This window comes from Tursiops truncatus, chromosome 5, assembly GCF_011762595.2.
Source record: "Tursiops truncatus isolate mTurTru1 chromosome 5, mTurTru1.mat.Y, whole genome shotgun sequence".
Lineage (NCBI taxonomy): Eukaryota > Metazoa > Chordata > Mammalia > Artiodactyla > Delphinidae > Tursiops > Tursiops truncatus.
The window spans coordinates 126,388,202-126,412,130 of record NC_047038.1 but is presented as its reverse complement, the minus strand read 5'-3'; the positions used below and the strand labels follow the sequence as shown (position 1 = coordinate 126,412,130).

General features: G+C 34.3%; 1 protein-coding gene and 1 non-coding gene across 3 annotated transcripts in view; both read left to right on the top strand.

Annotated features, from left to right (window-relative positions):
• The window catches only part of GRID2 (glutamate ionotropic receptor delta type subunit 2), a 1,349,856-nt gene that overhangs the window by 227,221 nt on the left and 1,098,706 nt on the right, over positions 1–23,929 (top strand). The gene's annotated exons all lie outside the window — the stretch shown is intronic.
• Positions 23,540–23,646, top strand: LOC117312508 (U6 spliceosomal RNA). Its single transcript, XR_004526832.1, has one exon. It is a non-coding gene; the product is annotated as a U6 spliceosomal RNA (small nuclear RNA).

The following is a 23,929-nucleotide window of genomic DNA, read 5'->3' as shown; positions in this document are numbered from 1 at the left end:
AGACAGAAAAATGGAAGGAGTGGAACAATTTAGAAAATAACGAAATATCCATTCTGAAGTAATAAATATCACATGAAATCCAACTTCCTTTTCTCAAGCCCTTTGAAATGTATAACATTCTGACAAGTATAAAGGTTTACAAAAGATTATTCCAAATTTAGAGGTAAAATGCGAAAACAATTTGGGAAATTCTCATTTAGGAAAGTTTATGTCAGAGACATGAAAACACTTCAAGAAATGCTGGCATAATTTAATCAAGTAATTTACCTGTCGTCATGACTCTTGGATATTGTTACACTGTTTACATCTAATGTAATTTTTGATGGATTAAAAAGTATACATGGGACATTTTTCTCTTTACCTTATGCATTTGTTTTGTTTATTATAGTGGACTAATATGCAAAAGGAAGTTATAATAAAAGTAAAGATGCTGGCAGTACCTACTCAGTTAAATGATCAGTATAAATTTTCTTCACAATCTCTGAATAGAATCCCAGTCAAGAGGCTGATGATCCAATATACTTCCAGTTCTTCTTACATATTTGTGTCATGTTGGTTACTGTTGTTGTACACCTGGTCTTCAGTTTTCTCACCTTTTGTGCTTTGTTTTCAACCAACCAAGTTATGGTAGATTGATTTTATTATTTTATCAAAGAGTCAGTAAAGGCACTTACAAAATAAAAAGACAGCAAAGATTAGATTGTAATTTTTTCATAAAATTAGGTGATTAAAAAAGCAGAGGATATTTTTCAAAAGCAGAGAGAGAAGGATAAATTTGAAGATAGGATCCAGTTATGAGAGTTGCATGAGGAGAAATTTGGAGGCAGGATTATCTTAAAGTACTAAATGAAGGATAATCTTGAAAGCTAAATTCAGGAGTCAGAATATCTTTAATATCTTTATGGTATGGAGGACTTAGTTTGTTTAAGTGAACGCATATAGAGAATGGAAAATAAAAGGTCAGAGTAAGCCATGAGAAATATCTGCAGTTAGAGTTTGGGTTGAGGTACAGTAGCAATAAGATATAATGTAACTGAACATATCGGAGTATAACTTAGATGGAAGAAAACTGTAAAGTTAAGGAAGAAGAGCATTCTAAAATGGAAGAGAGAAATTCAGTCAAAGCTATAGGGATTTCAAGTAATATTTGCGAGAGAAAAAAGCTTAACTTTAATTTTATTGAGGATAGTGAGAACTCATTTCAGTAGCGTTAAGGATGGTACCAGATTGCAAAAGAAACGGAAGGAAAAGATGGTGAGAAAATGAAGGCATTTGGCATACCTCATAACTTATAGGAGTTTGGCAATGAAGAAAAATAGAGAAAAATTTCCTAAAATATTGGGATGAAATTTACTTAATTGCATACTGGCAATTATTTTCTCATCTGTGGTTTGTCAGAAGTAAAGAGGCTTTTCACATTTTCTGTCTTCTCAGATTTGGTTTCCAAGTCATGTTGAGGATGAAGTTATCTTCAAAATTTCAGGGGTGTGATTTTGCAAATTGGACCACAGATGCTCCTTACTTCTGTAAAGCTTTTTTATTATTTTGATTTCCTTTTTCTAGTAAAAGTTTGTATCTCACCCTTCTCACTTTTTCCTCAGTTGTTAGAGGCTGCTGCCTCAGCTCTAAATTCTCTGGCAGATGGTCCTCAGGGATGACTGCTACAGAGTCACTAGACTATAAGTATCCATTCCTCTTCTCTAACTTACTTCAACGGTTTAAGTTCTTTGGCCTCTCTGACCCATAACAGAACATGAAGGGCACTCAAATCTAACCTGAGATGTGATCTGCAGGGTAAATTGATCCAGTGAGATAGACTCAGTTGTGGAAAATGTATATGTTGTAAGGTTTAAAAAAGGGCCAATAGCATAAAGGCATCTTGAGAAGGATTTCCCTGGAAAGTTATCAAAATTCTGACAACAAAAGATTAAAGGTCACTGTATGTGCTAAAGATTTTCCAAAGTCTAATGCTCATTTTGTCATTTCCATAAAAACTGATTCCTTTTCCTTTCTCGCATATAAGAAAGACTTAATTTTAAAATTAAAAGCATATTTTAGATGATATAAAATATATGTAAATACATTTGTCCTTCAATATTTTAACAAATCATTACACTTAGTTGAAAATTATGATTTATTTGAAATGAAAGGTAATTGAAGCTAATTTTTTGGGGATTGTTTTTTTCTTTAATTTTTGCAATGAATTAGTAGTCTACTAATTAGTAGTCTCTGCCATCTAACAAATTACCCAAAAACTCAATGGCTTACAACAACAAACATTTATTATCCCATGGTTTCTGAGGGTCAGGAGACCAGGTGCTACTTAGCTGGGTGACCCTAGCTCAGAGTCCCTCACAAGGTTGCAGTCAAGTTTCGGACCAGGGATACAGTCATCTCAAGGCTTAATTTAGGGAGGGTAGATTTCCAGGCTCACTCACCAGGCTGTTGGCAGGCTTCAAGTTCTCAGTGGGTGTTGGCTGGAGACATCACTTCCTTGCCTTGTGGGCTTCTTTATAGGGGAGCTTGCAACATGCTTCCTTTAGCATGTATTAGCAAATGCTGAAATAAAAGCAAATTGTCAGTGTGTATAATAAGTGCATGCATAGTTCCTTCATTCTAAGAAATCTTGATGTCTTGTAATCATTGATAATATGCTGAATATACTTAGCATAGTCACAGGACCAGAATAATTTTTAATTGTATTCCTACAGTCTGTGTCTTGTCAACACAAATCTAAGAATTGAGCTAATAATCTCAGCTTGAAAGATTCATTCTATTTTTGAAATCCATGGAGCTTCCTATACTTGGCCAGTCCTCTCACAAATGCTTGTAACATTGCATACCATTGTTCCTGTGAGATGAGGAAGATCATAGATATCATCTTAAAAAGCTCCATTTATTCCACCTGAAATTCATGCTCCCTACCTTTTATTCTTTAAAAATCTAATTCATTCTTTAAGTCACTGCCCAAATGCTGCCGTCTCCAATAAGATTTTCCTGGTGAGCCCAGATGGTTATAATCCTCCCACTTCTGATCTCTCCAACATGTCTGTGTTTTTGTTTCTTTGTGTTTTTATCAAAGGCACCATTAGACACTGTCTTTTATGACAGTTGGGTTAGCTAGCTATGTACCACCAGATCATATATTTCTTCACGCGTTTGTATGCCCGTTGTCCAGCACTGAGCTTTACATGTGGGACACATTTAATAAATATTTGTTGTAAGATAGATGGAAATAATGAATCCATTGCTAGAGCTGATTAGTGTCCCCAGAGCAACTAATCTCAAATAGATTTGTTGCAGAGGTCAACAGTAGATGAGACAATGACTGGTTTTATATCTCCTAAGAGCTGAGTAAAACCTTCAATAAATTTATTGTGGCTGGAAACCTATTCCATATTCATTTAACATTAGCTCTTTTCCAGTTTTCAACATAATTTATATGTATCTTTCTTTGTAAAATCTCCTAGGAACAGTTTGCCTGTTTAATTATTTATGCTAGTTTCTATAACCTATAAGTACATTATTTCTTTTTTGCTTAATTTAATCTTATTATATGTCAACAGTTTGGTAGATATTATACTTTCATGTGCTTATGTTATACAAGGCATTTACTCATATATGGTTTTAAAGCATATGTATGTGTAGAATTGCTATTCAGACATCATACTGTCAAGTATTGGTAGGCTGGTTATTGACACCTTTCTGAGGAAGGTATTCTTGTCCTTCTTATTATTAATTTTACTAAACACTTCATTGTCTTCCATAATCAAAGAGAGGTATGAGTCAAAAGTATCAAACTTAGAGGGAAGATAATCTCCTTAAGTCTGCTTACTCTACATAAACTCGAGGAAAGATTGAATGTCTCTACATAAGTAATTACAAATTCATATGTTAAAACGGGGACTGATTCCCCATTTCTAACTTGGCCAGAGTATTTCTACCTAAGGGACGGGTTTGTGTACAAATAAGAGGGGAAGTTACTAAACCCCTGAGCCCTACTCATAACTTACAGAGATTGCAAAGTGCTCATGCATATGGAGAAAGATTGTCATTATTTAATAATAATTAATTTACTATTTACCTAATAATAATTAGGTAAATATTATTTACCTAATAATTAATTTATTACCAAATTTAAGCTTTTTACAGTATGGTTAAAAGTAAAAAAGAGAGACTCAAGTCAACATCACTCTTAATTTACTCTAAAAGGAAATTTTAAAATATTTTCCTAGTGTCTGCATTAATAGAATATCTTTGGCTTTATGTCATTGCTAAACAATGAAATATTGAAGGGAAATGATATTTTAGGAGCTCCGAGTGAGAGGTAGGTCTCCTCCATCTTGCATAATCCAAAATGGAGCAGCCCTGATGAAGGACAAATGTGGAGAAGTGAAGAGAGGGGAAGCTGCTTGATGAGATGCAGATGGACTCCTAGTGTCCAGCGATGTCAGTTCCCAAAGCTAATCCTTACTCACGTGCTCTGGAAATAACCTCCCTTTGGGTTTCCTTCTCCATACACATCCTACAGCTTCTGCATGGCAGAGGGAAAGCAGGTGCTAGGTGAATTTTATAATCAGGTTAATGAGCATTAATTCTGTTCCTCTCTCTTTTGAAGCCTTGTATAATCTGGCCATACCCTTCCAAGGCAATCATATTGTATTCTTTTTCCCCAACCCACGTGGAGGACTTTAAGCAAAAGCAGGATTGGATATTGGTTTGGGGGTGAACTGTATAACGCTAAAACCCCTTGTGATATTTTTCATCCTTTATTGATCAGAGTCTCCCAAAGACGTAGTGTCACTGTATGCTTTTGTTTAGATCCATTTAGCTGCCTGAAACATCCTCTCTTTACTCATTTATATCCTATTTATTGTTTCAGACCTTGCTCAAGGTCACCTTCTCCATGATGTTTTCTAATTTTTTACTCTATTTCCAGCAAGTCATACCTTCCTTTGAAATCTTTTTAGAATATTGCCTGGGTGTTGTAGCACAGTGTAGCACAGTATTTCCCAAAATGTCTTTTGAATATTCCCATTTGAAATGGGATTTCTGAAGTGAAATAATTTTGGAAAATGTGACATGTTCCGTCTCACTGTTGGATACTTAAAAAATACATCGGCATATCAAAGCTTTGGGAAGTCCTGCATTAAAAAAGCTTGCTCACTTTCTTTAACTCGGCATTATTTTAAACTTCTACAACATTGCGTCTTTGTTTCATGTAATAACTGGTACCTTCCTACAGAATATGCTTGAGAAATGCTGGAGTAATAGAAATATATACAGGTTTTGGTGCCAACTTGTGTTTGAACCTTATTTCTCTGGCTTACTAACTAATCTGTTGATATTTACCTAATCCCTCTAAGCTTCTTCTTTTGCATTTGGCAAAATGGGAAATATTTCATACAGAGTAAGTATCACAAATAGGTTAATATGCTTTGTCCACATTTTGTTTCCCTGGAGGCCCTGAAGTTCAATCGTTTCATGGAGCTTAGTGTATTCTCTTCATGGAGGCAGAAAATATGTTGTGTGAGCATCATTTACATATTCAGTACAATCCTGCACACTCTAGGCTTAGTTCAGCCTGAGCAAACCTTCATAGCGTGGCTATATTATTTTGTTTACATTCACAATTTATGTTGTAAAATATGTATATATGTATATCTATTAGGTTCTATGAAAATGACTTTTGCACTAGTCTCAATTTTGAGTGCTTCATGTCACTGTTCTTTTACACTATCTGTACAATTGATAGTTGGTGGAATTTTGGCTTGCTTATATAATCTCACGAATATATTCAACTTCAATTATTTTAAATACAGAGATTGTAGTTATCATTCTTATTACTGCTAATACATATCTAGATCACAATATTCTAGTGATGCCATGACGTTGGCAGTTGGATAATTCAAAATATTTATAAAATCATTGTGAAAGGTTCTGTGTTCTTTAAAAGGCTGAGTGGCCAGGCCTAGGGTACACCTTCACACAAATACTGGACTCTGCTAAACAGGCACACTCAAATCTAACAATGAATAACTTCATTCTATCTAGATATATGCTTTTCTTTTCCTCTGACAAAGTTTGGATTATAGTTTTCAAAGAAGATTTGTTTTGCTTTTGAATCCATTTCTCACAATTAGTCTAGTGATCCATTCCTGCCTGGAGGGCCTCATTTGTGACTTCTCTCCTCTGTAACAACATGGAATCTCTTTGGGAAGAACAAGTTGAGTTTACTTATACCAAGGCCATTGCCATAAAGAACAGGGAAAATTCAGTTTTGTATTTTACTCTGTAGACTATAGATGAAATTACTCAGATATCCCCCAGGGTAATGAGCAGTGAGTGACATGTAAATGATATTGCAATATTCTAATAATTTCCAGGGCTAGTTAGTACAGTATCAAACCAGCAGTGAACATAATTAAAAACTTTTTCCCTATTTGAGCATTAAGTACCATAACTTTGCAACTAATCTAATGATAGGTGTTTCATTAAAACTACGTAGGCATTGAATTTTACTATAAATATTTTTACAAGTTATGTTCCAAACAGTGCTTATGGTCAATTCTCATTTCTCAGTATTGGCTGCCTTATTCCCAGACCACTCTCTGCCAAGTTCTCATGCCCAATTGTGCCATCCTGGGGATATGTAGGAACATAGGCAAGCAATGGTCATAATGGGAAGAACTTGGACTTTGCAGTCCAGTCAAGAATTTGAATCTTGATTCTCTAGCCTACAATTTTCTTAGTAATGATATCTACCTCACAAAAGTTTAGTGAAGGTTAAAGTAGGATATATATGTAAAATACCTTACAGAGTGCAATAATCATAATAGGTACTCAAATATACATAGTTCTCATCTATGAAATTCTTCTATGGAAACAGTTTATAGACTTATATTTGTCAGTTATAGGTAAGTGAGCATAATATTTATAGTTCTAATTATCCAGGCCAATTCTGTTCTTCAGCACAGAGAATTGTGCGTTTGATACTATTGTTTTCCCATGACTTTGAGACTGCCTCATGAATGCCAGTGCCTGTGGAATAAGAGCTATCCGAGTGGTTTTGTAAAGGATTAAATTGTAATTTCACCATCATAACCTCCCCCCTTCCCCCTGCCAAACACACACCTTTCTAGTTTAATGATTAAAAAGAGTAACTTTGTTGGGATTATGTGCTTTAGTTAAGCTTTTGGAAAGTTCTGAAAATGAGAAGCTATAAAGAAGTGGAATGAGTTCTCTTTGCTTATAAGTGGAAGCACTTTTCCCACCACTACTTGTTTTTGGTATCCTTCAAGAGCTGGTAGGTTTATCAACTTTTCTGCCTCAGTAAGGTGTGAGTAATATATAAACTAAACGGATTCAGGACCTTAATTACACCTGAAAGATCCCTTCACGGAAACCCCAGGTTAGTATTTGAATAACTGGGAGAAGTTAGACGTACACTAGGGGCCAGGAACCTTGGCGGGGTGGCACGTCTAAGAATTCTGCCACGCTGAGGATCAAAGAAATAAAAAAGTTAATTTGTCCAATGTAGAACGGGGATTTGAAATCTAAGTACAGTATTTTGTAATATTTTGTTATATGTCACCTTTTATAAAGTTTACACTAGTAACCACGCTAAGTGTAATATTGCATGTTGTATTGTATTTTGCCAGTTAATACACGGAGTTTTCTAACTTGACCATTCTTTACTTGAGATATTTTCATTTATTTAAAATAAATTAGTGCTTCTGAGGAATTGGGAGGGGAGGAAAAACTTAGGAACTTGCATTTATTTAGTGTATGTTATCTGGTTCAAATATTCCATATACCTATGAAAATGGCATGTCTATAGTACATTCTGGTAAAGTGCCAGATATATTAACCTCTGAAGTGAATAGCTGTATAGCATAATTACTCAATAACTTTTTAAGCAGTAATGAATTTAACAGATAATTTACTTTTATAATCAAAAATGAAAGTGTTCTCTCCAAAAGGAAAATGAAAAAAGCAGTTTGACATCAGTTGTTTCTTGAACTATTGCGCTTGAGTGACATCCTATAAATTTCTTTGGAATATTATTAAAATCAAATTATTTATATGTGTGTGTATGCATGTGTGTAAAACAATTACTCTTCAAATTACTTTAGGGGGGTATGTGCATGTAAAAATGAAAGTAAAAGTTATTCAAGGGGCAGCATCTCAAAATGTCATGATTTCCATACATAGCAAAAAAGCCAGAAAGTTCATACTACCATTCAATTCAGTATAGAGAAATTTCACTTTTTTCAAGATACAAAATGAATCTAGAGTCATTATTCTGCATAGCATGTAACTCTCTAATTGTATTCAGAGGAATAAAATAAAGTTTGCCAACAACGGAAAAGAGGGACCAGAAAATTTGTTGACAGCATATCCAGTGAACACAGTTTCAGACAATAGGATGGATACATGTTAGGCCTGACTGGATCTATTCATCCTCCTTTCAACAGCTGGCATGCCTCCTCCACAATGGAAGAAAAGCTACAGAAAGTTTCTCTCTTTTGCAAACAACATGTAGAGCAACTTCCTTGCCTCTCCATGATCTTTATTGTACATTGAGATATTTTTCTATAGAATAGGTGAAGAAATTACACTATTATTAAAGAGTGGTAACTAACTTAATCTGTATACAGGAACAGTAAAGATCCTGTTTCTGTTCATGCTAATGACAAATAATTGGAAGAAACCCTATAAGAACATGGTGATCCATGAGGCTAAAATGTGCCAAAGACAGCACATTTTTCTGGCGCACGTTACACAGTTTCATCCAAAGTATGAGCAGTCTTGTGTCATGGTGGTGCTCACTTGTGAATGGCTGTTACTGCAGTGGTTGGGTATGGAAACTTGCTATAAAAAGCTGTTGATTTTCATATCCCTGTCTCTAAAGTGCTGCTCAGTCTAGAGATTTATTTTACTCTGATTAACATTGCACTTCCCATTAGTTACCTGCCAGAATCTCTTATTTAGCAAGTGTCCTTTCTTGTAAGTAGTTACCCCTTTAAAAGTTAAAAATGATCACATATGTATTTGGCAGTTCACAAATTCATATATGCTACACATAGTTTGCTGACATTAATTTGTTTACAAAATGCCTCAACTATCACCAAAAATCTGTAGGATCAAATAGCCTCCAATAGGTATTAGTAAACTATGTAATGATGTTCTTCTTTTTTTCATTCCTTTGTAATTCTATCTGATGCATTTACCTTCAAAAATATATTTATTTATTTTCTCAAATTATACAATATGTTCTGTTTCCTACTGCATATAAATGGTTTATCTACAAACTGGCTGGGATTCCTTATTTCCAAATTAGATAATTTTCAGGAGCTCTTTCCCATCTCAGATTATATTCTGATAGGTTTCCAGGTTTAACTAATGTATATCTACAAAAGGTGCTAAACTTGTATTTGCAGGTTCTACAGAAAAACATGCTCGCTTGGATTCATAGCATATTTGAAAATTTATTAAGCATTGCTGAACTATGATTATTTCTCTAGTTATATTTGTTATATCTTAATTTAAGAAGGATCTTTGGGATTTGTTAAGAATTTACACAAATTTCTAATTACATTTAGATAAATAAAGCAAAATTTTATTGGGAAATGGGACTCTAGAGCATGAAACCTCTTAGAACACTCTTTTCAAATTTTCACTGCTTTATGAAAGCTATCTACAAGGTGAAGTCCAAGGCAAATAAAGCTGAAGTGTGGATCTCTGAACAACAATTTTGACTCAAGACCTTATATGTTGACACATTTTGCAAAAATATTATTACACTGTTAATATGATTTGTGATACCTTTTAAAATATTCAATCTTATAATCAAATTTGATTTATTGAACACACTGTTATTTATTGCCTAATATGCAACAAGCACTTTTCTTTGTACTGATTATTTTTTATGAATATAGAAAACAAACTCCCTTGCCTCATGGAACCTGTATTCTAGAGATGGGAAGAACATAAACAATAACAAAATAGTTAAGATATGTAATCTGTCAGATGGTGATATGTATGATGCTAAAAAAATGAATGAAGGAAGGAGGAAAGGGAGTGGAGACAGAGGCTCCAATTTTAAATAGGGTGATCAAGGAAGGTCTCACTAAGAAGGTATCATTTGAGAAAAGACCCAAAGAGGTTAAGAAAACCAGCCATGTATTTGTCTAAAGGGAAGAGCCTTGCAAGCAGAAGGAAGAACAAGATCAAGATCTCTGACATAGGAACATGTGTTGTGTGTTCTAGGGACATTAAGGAGGTTGGGGTAACTGGATGTTAATGAGCAAGAGGCTGAATACTAGGGTCTGAGATCTGAAATTTAACAAAGGATCCAATTACAGAGGCCTCTGTAACCCCCTGGAAGGATTTTTTGACTATTCTACAGATCTGTTGATATGCCTACCATTCCTGGCTGCCTCTGACATTCCAGCTACCTTTTACAACCACTTTTGGTCTCCCCCAGGTTTTCTCAGAGTTTTTATGTTGGTTCCTTCGATATGGCTCCCTTTACCTTCTGAAGTTTCCATTTATTTGATTTGGTGGAGGGAAGCCTTTACTAGTTTGTCATCTTGTCAGAACCTTGAAGCATAAAATTGTTTTGAAATACAATTTGAGAAGCAAATATTTCAGACTTTGAGGGGCTGTTAAACTTACCTATACTATCTCTTTATAATATGTAATTTCTGACATTTTCCAGCCTCTGTAAATAATACCTAACTGCAAGAGGAAGCACATTACATTTTTGGACAATTTAATAAGAAGAAAAAGTTTCCTTATATTAAAATTAGACACCTTTAAAAAAAGTGTATTCAGTACATCTATAAACTCACATAGATTAAATATGCATGTTATAGAATTATGACCAAAAGAGACATTAAAAATTACCACTTCTAATTCTTCAGGTTTTCAACCTTTGATAAGTAACTTATTGATCATATAAATGTGACTTGTTTAAGAGGTTAGGTGCCATCTCAGACTGACAAGACATCAGGTGTTCCTCACTAATTCTAAGGGAACCTTGGCTAGAGGAACTTCTTCAGAATGTTAAGCAGCACCAAGGAAGATATGGCTGAAAATGAGACAAAGTAGAAGTGGAAACATAAAAATTCAAGGTTTTTTAGCTGTAAGTGGAGACCTTAGAGAAAACAATTGTAGAGCAGATCTCAATGAAAGCTGAGTCCATTAATAGATGGTAATCACTCTCCAGAAGTGTTGGATCTTTAACTTTTCTTTTATAGCCCTTTTTGGGAAAACTGAGTTTACAATATCAGCATTAAATAGCCTTAGGAAGCATCAATAGGATTAAAGGAATTAAAAATAAAAATTCAGACTGAATGAAACAGTCTGTGGTTCATTATGTCCTCCTTTTGTAGAGGATATAGGGCAATAACATAGGTGTAAGCCTCAACAAAGTGTATCCTTTTATACCAGTGGTTCTTAAACTTTAGCATGCATTAGAGTCACCAGGAGAGTTTGTTAAAAAACAGATTGCTAGTCCCCACTCCAGTTCATAGATGACAGTGATGCTGCTTTTCTAGGGGCCAGTCTTTGAGAACCAGGATTCTCATATAAGTATTCTTAGGGTCATATATTACCTAGGTGATTACTCTTAGGATAATATATTTTGGGAGGTTAGAAAAATGTCTTCACATAGGGATCCAGGATTTTTCCAGCTTTCGGATACATTATCCTAGAGGGTCTCTGTGCATACAGACATCAGGAGACAAAGACCATGCTAACACTTGGTTCTTAACCAATGTCTTGTACTGGAAACGGCATATATCCCACGTCTCCTCACATTCTTTTGACCAAACGTAACTATAAAAGAATCTAGAAAATGGCAATGGAATTTCAGCTCCTAACACCAGAGATTCTGATTCAGTATATCTGGAGAGGAAGGTTTGATCTTTAAAAGCTCTATCACTGATTGAGTTATTCGCTAAGTTTCAGAATTCTGGTTCCACCACTATGGTTCAACAAAGAAATATTGAGGGTCTATTATATGAAAGACACTGTGCCAGCTAGTGGGGACTATTAACTTTGATGGAAAGTTAAACATTAGCCCTGTTTTGGGAGGGCTTCCAGCTTAATGAGAGAGAGAGAGAAACACAGGACCCTTAGGCCAGGTTAATTCTCTAGATGTGTATTGAAACTCTGTCTCAACTTCCTTACTTCCTGTTCACTTTTTAACCCATTTTAATTTGGCTTCCACTTCCACTCCCACTAGTTCCATTGAAGTAGGTTTTATTAAAATAATGAACAATGTCCATGTTATCAAACACAGGACAAGTATATTTATCTGTCCTCAATTTTCTGAGTAGCATTTCATATATTTGGCCATTCCTAATTATTTGAAAAACTTTTCCTTTTTGCTGCTTTTAATGCTTTTCTTAGTTGATATTTCCCCTGGATCAATCGTTGTACCTTCTAATCCATCCTGGATTACTTTTCTTCTTCTAATTAAGACTGGATTGCCTCTGGGATCTGTTTGGGTCTCTCTTTTCTCCATTTATGATATTTCCTTATATGATCATGTCCAGTCTTAGGTCTTTAATCCCCAAAGATATGTTGATGACTTTCAAATGTATGTGTCCTACTCAGACCTCTTTCTCTTAAGCTTCATTTCCACATATTCATTTGCCAACCTAACATCTCCACTCAATTTTAATAGACATCTGAAACGGAACATATACAGCTGCTTTTTTTTTTCTTCAAAAGAGGAATACTACATACCATGTCATTGAGTGAAACTGTTTGAAGAGATAAATTAAGGATAGTTTGAAGACATTCATTGTTGTCTCTTCTTTGAGCACATCTTATTCTGAAAACAGAATATTTTTGGCTCAGGAATGGACTAAACTTTTAACACAGATACAGTTTATTAGTATAAGAACTATAGATTTTGGAACCCAGAAGCTCTAGATTCAAGTTCTGGCTCATTTATTTCTAGCTATGTGATTGGTAATTCACCTAACTCTTCTGATTGTCAGTCTCTTCACCTATAAAATGAGGATGAAGGGAGCTACCTAACAGGAATTTCAACGTTTAGAAATATTGTTGCTCTTTTCTTACAAATAGAACTAACAGTGGCAAGCATACACAACTTTGGCCATTTTTGTAAGATTTACTGGAAGATTATCTAGCAAGTGATTACTGAAAATAGGACTTGAAAGTTGAATTTTCATAAGTTTTTGACTTACAGATAGTCAATGACTGTGATACAGATCTTGGTAGCTGAAAGAAATTGGGTATATTTTGCAACCATTACATCTAATAAATACCTAAAAATATTGCCATCCTTGTAAGGAAACTCATATCTCATTCGCTGCTGTCTAGTCTACAGTTATAATAGAACCATTGTTTTCTCACTGTTTTTAAGCTATTTTATAGGGCAACCCCCTAGCATTATCTTTATGCAGCTCCCTAACATTAGTTGCTTATTCAGTATATGAAATAGCATAAAATAGGACATGTCGGAAATTTTTTTTCAGTAGATTTCTGTAAAATCTTTCGTTTTGCTAGTTAAAAGTGCTTATGTAATAAAGAAGATAAAATTTTTACAGGTGGGTTCAGAGATAATGAAACCATGAGGTGTGAAATTTATCTTAACAGAGTACCTTTTTGCTACCTGAAATATGCCACAGGGTGCATTCATTTTCTTTAGAAATGAAGACCATATTTTATAGTTCTGAAGTGCTTAATTTCAAATGACTTACCTAGTTAAGTTGACTCAGATTGGTAAAATGATTTTTTTTTAATGTAGAAGCAGAGTGAATTTTTGTCTTAAGCATAAAATTAGAATTTTTACTGTGTAGAAAATGGGCTTAACTAAGTTATTTGTGTGCAAAGTATGTTTGAATATTTGAAGAGCATGCATAGCATTCACGTTATATATATATTTTTCATACAGGTATTTCTTTCACCTGTGATTTTAATTATAGTACCATATATCAGTTCTCACTTTTTTTAAATGGTAATTGAAGGTAGTAATAAAAGAATCTAGTGAATTGTTACAGGAGGAAAAAAAGTTGAATCTGTTCCATTTCTAAAAATATCTGCAAGTCTTTTCAGTGAATGTACTTTTCAAGAAGCTACCTTCTTATCTTTTTTTTTTTTAATGTGCATCATTTCAGTTTGGGAAGAGTTTGAATTGCTCTGCTGTGTTAAAAAGTCTCTTTTCATAAACCAGTTATTTCTGTTCTTGTCATACCATTTAAGTTTGTAATAATAGGATATTGCTTCAATTAAATGTGTGATATGGGGAAACAGACTAAAACACAGGATATAAAGCTGTGGATAACTTCACAGAGTCAATATAAAAATAGTTAAAAATTAAAGAATTAAACAGTGTCATTTTCTGATTTTTTAATATAATGGTAACATACAGATAACAGACTTTACCATCTCTCCCATTATTAAGTATACAATTTGATAATGTTAAATATATTCATAATGTTGTGCTACCATCACCACCATCCATTTTCAAAACTCTTTTCATCTTGTAAAATGGAAACTCTGTACCCATTAAACAGTCACTCCCTATTCCCCTCTCCTTCCAGCCTCAGGACACAACCATTCTCCTTTCTGTCTCTATGATTTTGACTACTTTAAGTACTTTGTATGAGTGGATTCATATAGTTTTTGTCTTATTATGACTGGCTTATTTCATTTAGCATAATGTCTTCAAGGTTCATTCATGTTGTGGTGTATATCAGCTTTTTCTTCCTTCTTAAGAATAAAAAATATTCCATTGTATGTATTTACTACACTTTGCTTATCCATTCATCCATCATTGAACACTTAGGTTGCTTGCATACATTAGCTATTGAGAGTAGTGCTGCTATGAGAATGGGTGTACAAATGTCTCTTCAAGACCCTTCTTTCAGTTTGGGGAGTATATACACAGATGAAATTGCTGGTTCACATGATAATTCTATGTTTAATTTTTTGAGAGCTGCCATGATGTTTTTCAAAGCAGATGTACCATTTTACATTCCCACCAAGGGTACTCAAGGGTTCCAATTTCTCTACATCTTGCCAACACTTGTTATTTTATGTTTGTTTTTTTTAGTAGCCATCTTAATGAGTATGAGGTGTTACCTCATTGTTTGATCTTCATTTTCCTAGTGGTTAGTAATGTTAAGGGTCTTTTCATGTACTTATTGACCACTTGTATATCTTCTTTGAAGAAGTGTCTGTTCAAGTTCTTTGCCCACTTTTGAATCCAGTTGTTCTTTTGTTGAGTTTTAGGAGTTCCCCATATATCTGGATATTAATCTCACATCAGAAACATGATTTACAAATATTTTCTCCTGAAGTGAATCTCTTGTAGACAGTATATACTTGGAATCATGTTTTTTTATAGCTATTCTGCCAAACTCTGTCTTTTTTTTTTTTCTTTTTGCGGTATGCGGGCCTCTCACTTTTGTGGCCTCTCCCATTGCGGAGCACAGGCTCCGGACACGCAGGCTCAGCGGTCATGGCTCACGGGCCCAGCCATTACGTGGCATGTGGGATCTTCCCGGACTGGGGCACGAACCCGTGTACCCTGCATCGGCAGGCGGACTCTCAACCACTGCGCCACCAGGGAAGCCCCAAACTCTGTCTTTTGATTAGAGAGTTTATTTCATTTATACTTAATTACTGATAAAAAGGGAATTTTGTCATTTTGCTATTTGTTTTCCATATGTCTTATACCTTCATTATCTCTCATTTCCTGGATTACTGTTTTCTCTTTTGCTTAATTGGTTTTTTGGAGTGAAACATTTAAATTCCTTTCTCATTTCCATTTGTATATATTCTGTAACTATTTCCTTTGTAGTAATCATGGAGATTACATTTAACATTCTAAAGTTATAACATTCTAATTTGAGTTTATACCAATTTAACTTCAATAACATACAAAAACTCTGTTCCTTACACCTTCATCCTCAGTCCATTCAGTTGCTGATGACACAAAATTATATCCATATACATTGTGTGCCCCAAAATATAAACTAATGATTATTTAAATGTATTAGTCTCTTAAACTATGTGGAAAATAAAATGTGCAATTACAAACCAAAGTTACAATCAATAATACTAGCTTTTAGATTAATGATTGTCTTTTAAATAAAATATCAGTGTCTTAAATCATGTAGAAAAAAATGAAGTTACCATCATTATAATAAAACTGACTTTTATAATTGCCTAAGTATTTACCTTTACTGACATCTTTATTTCTTCATGTGGCTTCAAGTTACTAGCTAGTGTCCTTTTATTCCAACCTGCAGGACTCCCTTTAGCATTTCTTGCAGAGCAGGCCTAATGATAATGAATAACCTCAACTTTTATTTATCTGGTCATATGTTAATTTCTCCCTTAATTTCACCCACTGCCTTCTGGCCTCCAAAATCTCTGAGAAATTTGCTGGTAATCGTATTGAGGATCCCTTGTATATGACAAGTGCCTTTTCTCTTGCAGCCTTGAAGATTCTCTCTTTGACTTTAGACAGTTTGATTATGATGTGTCTCAGTGTGGGTTTCTTTAAGTTCATCTTACTTGAATGTTCATATACCAATCTTCTTGGGTATTTATATTCAGGTCTTTCATCAAGTTTGGGAAACTTTCTGACATTATTTCTTCAAATATTCTTTCTGATCCTTTCTTTCTCTCTTCTCCTGAGATACTCACAGGCCTTTAAACTTTGTTCACTTTTCTTCAATCTTTTTTCTATCTGTTCTTCAGACTTAATAATTTCCATTGTCCTATCTTCAAGTTCACTGATTCTTTATTTTGTGTGCTCTTTGAATCTGTCTGGTAAATTTTTCGTTTCCATTATGTACTTCTCAGTTCCAGAATTTCTTTGTGGTTTCTCTTTAGGTTTTATTATACTTTCATTGTTATTTCCATTTTGTTCATCCATTGTTTTCTTGACTTTCTCCACACCTTTTTCCAGTTTTTTGAATGTCTTTCAAGCAGCTGTTTAAAATCTTTGACTAAATGTCTTGCCACCTCTTTTAAAGGATAGTTTCTGTTGATTTTTTTTTTCTTTTAGATGGGCCATACTTTCCTGTTTCTTGTATGCCATGTGATTCTTTTATTGAAAACTGGACATTTAAATATAATGATATGATAATTCTGGGAGTTAAATTCAGATTCTTCCCTTTACTACCAGTTTGCTCCATTTTTTTCTTGTTTTTGTTTTTATTTATTATTATCATTTTTATTGTTGTAGGCTGTCTCTGTGCCAGGGATCAACCTGCATTGTGAACCTAAGGTCTTTTCAGCTCTTTTCTGAGCCTGCATTTTTCTCTAGGCAATGACTTTTCATTTCCCTGTGTATGTAGTGCTTTTGAATGCCCTTGTCGGTAATGTCTGGCTCCCAAAAAGAGAAAAATGAATTGGAGTGGGGGAATAAAAGACTGCTGGCCCTCTTTTTAACCCCTCTGGCAGACACTTCAGCCAGAGAGGGAGGGGCTTGCAAAAGTGGAGGGAGGTGCAACAACAATGACTGCCAATATAAAATAAAAAATTTAAAAAAAATTGAAAAATAAAAAAATATCTAAGTTTGACTGGACAAAAAAATGGCTGCTAGCCTCTTTTTGTACACCTCTAATATCAGAAGCAGCAATCAGTCATCAGAGCACAGATCCCTGAAATTTGGAGGACAGGGTCCATTTTGCCCACAAGCTGTATGCTAGGTGCTCCTGAAATGGCTTACAGCTGCCAGCTACATAACTGAGGGGTGGAGGATGGGTGGCTGGTACTGTGGTAAGGCCTGACATTGACTGAAATTAACGGCAGTTCACACTCTAAGTCTTCCTCTGGAAGTTGCAATCCTTCAATATATTCTAGAGTTCCAAAATAGTTTTGTCAGATAGAATCTAACCCTCCAGTTGTTGTCTAGGTAGGGAAACAGATTCCTGATGCTTACTACTTCATCATCTGCCCAGAATTTCTGTAAATAGTGCCATTTTTATTAAGAAAAATACAGATTATTGATCTTTCAGTATCTAGTATTCTTTAAAAAGTACAAATAATTCTTATTAGAAGAACTGATTTGGACTTTCTATTCCCCAAAGACCAAATTTATATAAAAATATGTGTAAGCTATTCAGAGAAGATCTGTGTTACAGCATAAAATGATTGTTTTAAAGATTAGCCTCTATTATGCTCCACATGGAGAAGTCAGATTATCTGTCCCTTAAGCAATGTTCATTTTCTTTTCTCCCACAGACTTTTGGAAAACATACAGCAAAGTCAGATGTTTAAGTGGCAGTACTATCAGTTTAAATGTGCTTTGGGTTTCTGGGTAACTTTACAAGAATTCCAAATGAAATGTGAATTCAAATGTCATTGGAGAGTTAGCGTGAGAAAAAGGACTTGTGCTACAATGAAGAATCCCTTCATGAGTTTGACTTAGCTCACATTGTGATGGCATGTCACATTCCAACATAAATGCCTCCCCTGAAATGGTAGAGATAGTCATTGAAAATTTATCTACTTGGTCTATGATTTGCCCTTCTCATTTTAAGTCACTCTATTATAATATATTGAGGGAAATTGAGGATTTAAAGGTATCTGCAATATAAAAATATTTCTTATATTACAATATGCTTTCAAGTGTTAACATAGAGTCATTTAAATGATCTGTGTGGAGTTTTATCTCCTTCCAGTTATATCTTTCTATACTAATCATAAATAATTCTGTGATCTCAGCAATATCCTCTTTGAACTTGATTATCTATATTTAAAACAAAATGATGCTTGTCTGTAAAGTAGATAATTATGGTGGGTGAATTGGGAGTTAATAGTATAATGTACTTTGAACTCTGAGAACAAAATGCTAAGTAAGCAGTAGACACTGGGAGATAATGAACCCGTTAGTTTCTATATCTGGTCACAGTTTTAATGTTACAGACCTAGGTAAATTAGTAAAGGTCTTTAATATATAAAGTCAATGACTCTGGCATTGTTGTTCTGTTAGGATCACTAGTCACTAAAATAGAAAAAAATTCTAAGGTCTTAAAAAAATGAAAGGCTAGATAGAGATTTGTTCTGAACCCTGAATTTAAGACTATATCAAAGTGCGTATGTTATTGGAACTCAATTAGTAGTATTCTAAAGTTAATGCAAAAATTGTCATTTAACATGTTTAGAAAATTTACTTCAACTTGGTTCGTTGTATGTGGTAGATAATTATCCCAAAAGCAGATTTAAATTTTGGGAAAAAATGTGTAAATTCTTGAGTTAAACTACTCTTTAAATGGTATAGTTTAATTTATTGGGATTAATATTCTATCTACAAAAAACATGCAAAAATATTATTGAAAAACTTTTGTAAACTGGGCCTAGTTAATAAACATTTCTCAAACAAAAAGATTAAAACCTATTTGAGAGTTTTAATATACACATAAAATTTTGATAATAATAAAAATATCACTTGGTAATATAGAAATTTATTATAATAAATATATTGTCATATATTAATCTTATAGATATCTTAGGGAGTTTGCCTTGAAAGTGAGAGCTGTGAATTTTGCCACAGTCATTACTAGCTTTAAGTCTTGGGAGAGTTACTTGCCCTGAGCCTCATTTCCATCAAAGGGTTTTCATCAATACTAAATGATATATTGCCAGTAAACTACTTATTACAATGCTTATTACTAATAAATGTTAATTACTTTCATTATTATTTCAATTATTATAAACTTGAAAGTAACACAACATATTATCTATAATTCAGAATAATAATTGCTAATTGCCATGACTTTGGTGTATATCCAGCACAACCTTTCAACAATTAGAGTTATTATTTAGATTTACTTCCTTAGTCAGAGTGCTCATGAAGGGTTAGATAAGGTGAACTGAGGAAAGTATACCTCTGATTGAAAGGAAAAATAGAGTTCTAAAAACCCTATTTCCTGTCTACGAAGAAATTAATGTAGAACATATTCAGAAAATTTCTATTGAATGAGAAAAGACTGCTGGAAATACTTGTTATACAGAATTAATTCATGGAGGATATCTCAATGTAATTAATATTATCTAGGCAGATTTTATATATATATTCACACACACACTCACACATGCATAAACACACACACATATATGCGATACCTTCATTTTAATAATATCCCCACTGAAATAGTAGCTAGTCTGTATGCTCAGATGAAGATGCCAAATGATATAGAAAATGCTGAGTTCATTTGGTCACAATTCTGCTAAATTTTCCTGCTGTCTAGTAGTATTGAACTTGTTCAACCTTTTTTCTTCTTGTGAAGGGTGAAATAAAGGAGAAATCTGATTTTTATAGTATTTATAATGTCTTTATTACTCGTCCTCCTTTTGAATTATTTGCACAATTTCCACTGGCATTAGTGGGAATATCATAAGTAGATCCAAAACATTACAGTTCTCTTGATTTGGATACCTGTGCACAGTGAAACTAATGTGTATGCACAGTGCACTGTTAGAATTAAATTTAAAAACCTACTTCTGAATAGTAGCATCTAAAACAGTGAGGATATGTGATGACTTAACAATTCTGAATAGCTCTGCAGGACTGTAATTCTGCTGTGACCAATAAATTGTCTCAAAGCAGAGACTTGTGCCTTTTGAAAAAAATTTAACCTCCAAAGTGAAATTGCTGAAACTTCTAAGGCAAAAGACAATAAATTTTATGTGAAAACTCTTATGTTCAGGTTTTTACTATAATTCTTCAATTTTAAATACTTCATTGGCATATAGTAAATGAATTTGTTATGCTGATTACCAGACTAGTACTCATTATCAAATATATATGTATCTGTTTGTATATATATGCTCTAGTATTACTAGTTATTGAATATATAGCTAATATATTTAGTAGTACTAATTATTGTCACACATATGTATACATGAATGACATAATGGATTATATATGTAATATATATATGCATATACATGGAGTATGTGCTTGAAATGAAAAAAAAAAAAAAGCATTATATGGAAGAAATAGTTCCAAACTTGAAACCAGAAAACCTAAATTCTTACTCCACCCCTTCTAACTCTTGGCTGTGTAATTTTGGTTAAATTACTTAAAATCTTTTCACTAAAACTTCTGAAAAATGAGAAAGGTTTTGTATACCATCCTTAAAATTTCAGCTATGAGTTATGAAATACACAATTGCTCTTTCTGTTATCATCTTATGAAGGCATCTTAATTCTGCTATGGTCTGATGCAAGATGTAATGGATTTCAGCTGTCCTGTCAGCAAATCACTTGTGAAGAAACAAAATGGCTGGCTTCGATGATTATCTCTGTGTTGAGGGAAGGTTGACAGGGTGGATGAATGGATGGATGCATAAACGCCTAGAAGGAAAGAGGAAAAAAGAGAAGAGGAAAAAATGCACAGAGAGAGAGACCAAGAGAATCAACTCTGTTGCTTCAAAGAAAATTAAAGATTCAATGCATGTAGTACCTTTGAAAAGTTTATTCTTTTTAAAACTACGTATCATAGAGAATTTATATATATTAGGCAAAATTAAATAAGTAAAGAGTTTGAACTCTGAGAATAAAAAAGACTAGTTACTTTGATTTTATTTGCAGCTCTGAAATCTGATCATATGTTTTTGGGTAATTGTTTCATACGTGTCTTTTTAGATGATAAGGTTTTAAGCAGAAATTGATTTTGCAAGGGTAATGTTCATGTGTTGATCCTTTCTTGTTTTCAATTTTTAGAATTATTTATTTTAAAAGATATTTGGTATGTTAGTTATATAAAATGAGATATGCAGACCTTCGAGTAATTTTGTCAACTCTGTATGTGGAAAAGTTCTTTTTATAGAAGTGCTGGATCTGGTGGACCCCGACTAGGTCCTTCCCTTGCCTTGTGTTGCTTGTGCCAATCGAATGAGACCAGGTTTGGCAAAGAAGAGCAGAAACTTTATGCCTTGATCAAGGAATGGGGAAGGGAAGTGGGAAACTTTTAAGGGTTAAGAGATGGGTGTGCCATCAGAACCCAGGGAAAGTGGCAATAAGTTCCAGAAAAAGCCAAAACATGCATAGTCCTGTGGGCTCTTTTGTGCAGGACATTAATTGTGCTAGCAAAGTGCAAGTCCTCCCTTTCAGAGGAGATCCTAGCATGGTAATGAAGCAAAGGCAACTTTCGGACGTTTTGGGTCTCATCTGTACAGGTGCTGCCCTGGTGGTCAGGCTGGAACCAGTTCAGGGCAGTGGACTGTCACCATCTTGGACCTTTCTGCTGAAGCTGATTCTGTGGTCTGGCTTACGTGGCTTCTGCCTTAGTTTTTGTTAAGCAAGCACAGCTGTGGGCATAGACTAACAGACTGTGGTATGGAAAGAAAGAAAGTAGGTTAACCTCTGTACAGGTATGGGTCTCTTTCCGGTGACCCTTCAAGATGTGTATCCAAATCTTTCTCAATACTTTTAGAGGAAAATTCTGAGCTAGGTGAAGACATTTTCTTTCTTTCACTACCTTCCCAGCTAAACAATGTTTCCTCTACTTTTCTCTTATCTTATGTATAAGATAAAGATGAATTTAAATATTCAAACTAAAACTATAAGTATATGATTAATACTTTGCTGAATAATTTGGGAGTCATGATAATACCTGTGATAATAAATTCACATACAGGTACATTTGCAATTCTACTTTTGTTCTAATTTAGAATTAGTTGTAACTTACATTTTTATTCCTATATTTGAATTTAGGTATCCTATTTTACAAGATCATGCCTAACTAATATAAGGAAAGTTTAAACTATTCCTGTTTCTTGAGTATCTAATATATTCAGGCTCTGTTATAGACACTAACAAAGATAGTTTCTATGGCCCAGGAAATTATATTTTGCTAAGGAGACAAGGCATATATCCATGGTGGAGACAACACCATGAATAAAGACATGAAGGTATAAAAGCTTAAAATGTTTTTGAGAGTTATGGATGTGGTCAGGTTAGTAACTTCTTTATTTTTTTAAAATTTATTTTTTGGCTGCATACGGTCTTCGTTGCTGTGCACAGGCTTTCTCTAGTTGCGGCGAGCGGGGGCTACACTTTGTTGCAGTGCACGGGCTTCTTATTGCGGTGGCTTCTCTTGTCATGGAGCACAGGCTCTAGGTGTGTGGGCTTCAGTAGTTGCGGTGTGTGGGCTCAGTAGTTGTGGCTTGCGGGCTCTAGAGTGTAGGCTCAGTAGTTGTGGCGCACGGGCTTAGTTGTTCTGCAGCACGTGGTATCTTCCCGGACCAGGGATCGAACCCATGTCCCCTGCATTGGCAGGTGGATTCTTAATCACTGCACCACCAGGGAAGTCCCAGGTTAGTAACTTCCTACAAATGTTTGTTTTCAACAGGCATATTTGCAAATGCAAATTTTTAGAAAATGATTTTATTAACCTGTATGTATGACCCTTTACAATAGTTAAAAAATTAAGACTTCAGCATTTTTAATACCACTATAAACTATAATTAATTCCTTTCTAAGACATAAGTAGACAAGGATGATATATTTTGTATTTAAAAACTTGTATGTAGTGCTCGCTTCAGCAGCACATATACTAAAATTGGAACGATACAGAGAAGATTAGCGTGGCCCCTGCGCAAGGATGACACGCAAATTCGTGAAGTGTTCCATATTTTTCAACAAACATGTGAAAGAATGCTCAACATCATTAATCATTAGAGAAATGCAAATCAAAACTACAATGAGCTGTCATCTCACACCGGTCAGAATGGCCATTATCAAAAAATCTACAAACAATAAATGCTGGAGAGGGTGTGGAGAAAAGGGAACCCTCTTGCACTGTTGGTGGGAATATAAATTGATACAGCCACTATGAAGAACAGTATGGAGGTTCCTTAAAAAAGTAAAAATAGAACTACCATACGACCCAGTAATCCCACTACTGGGCATATACCCTGAG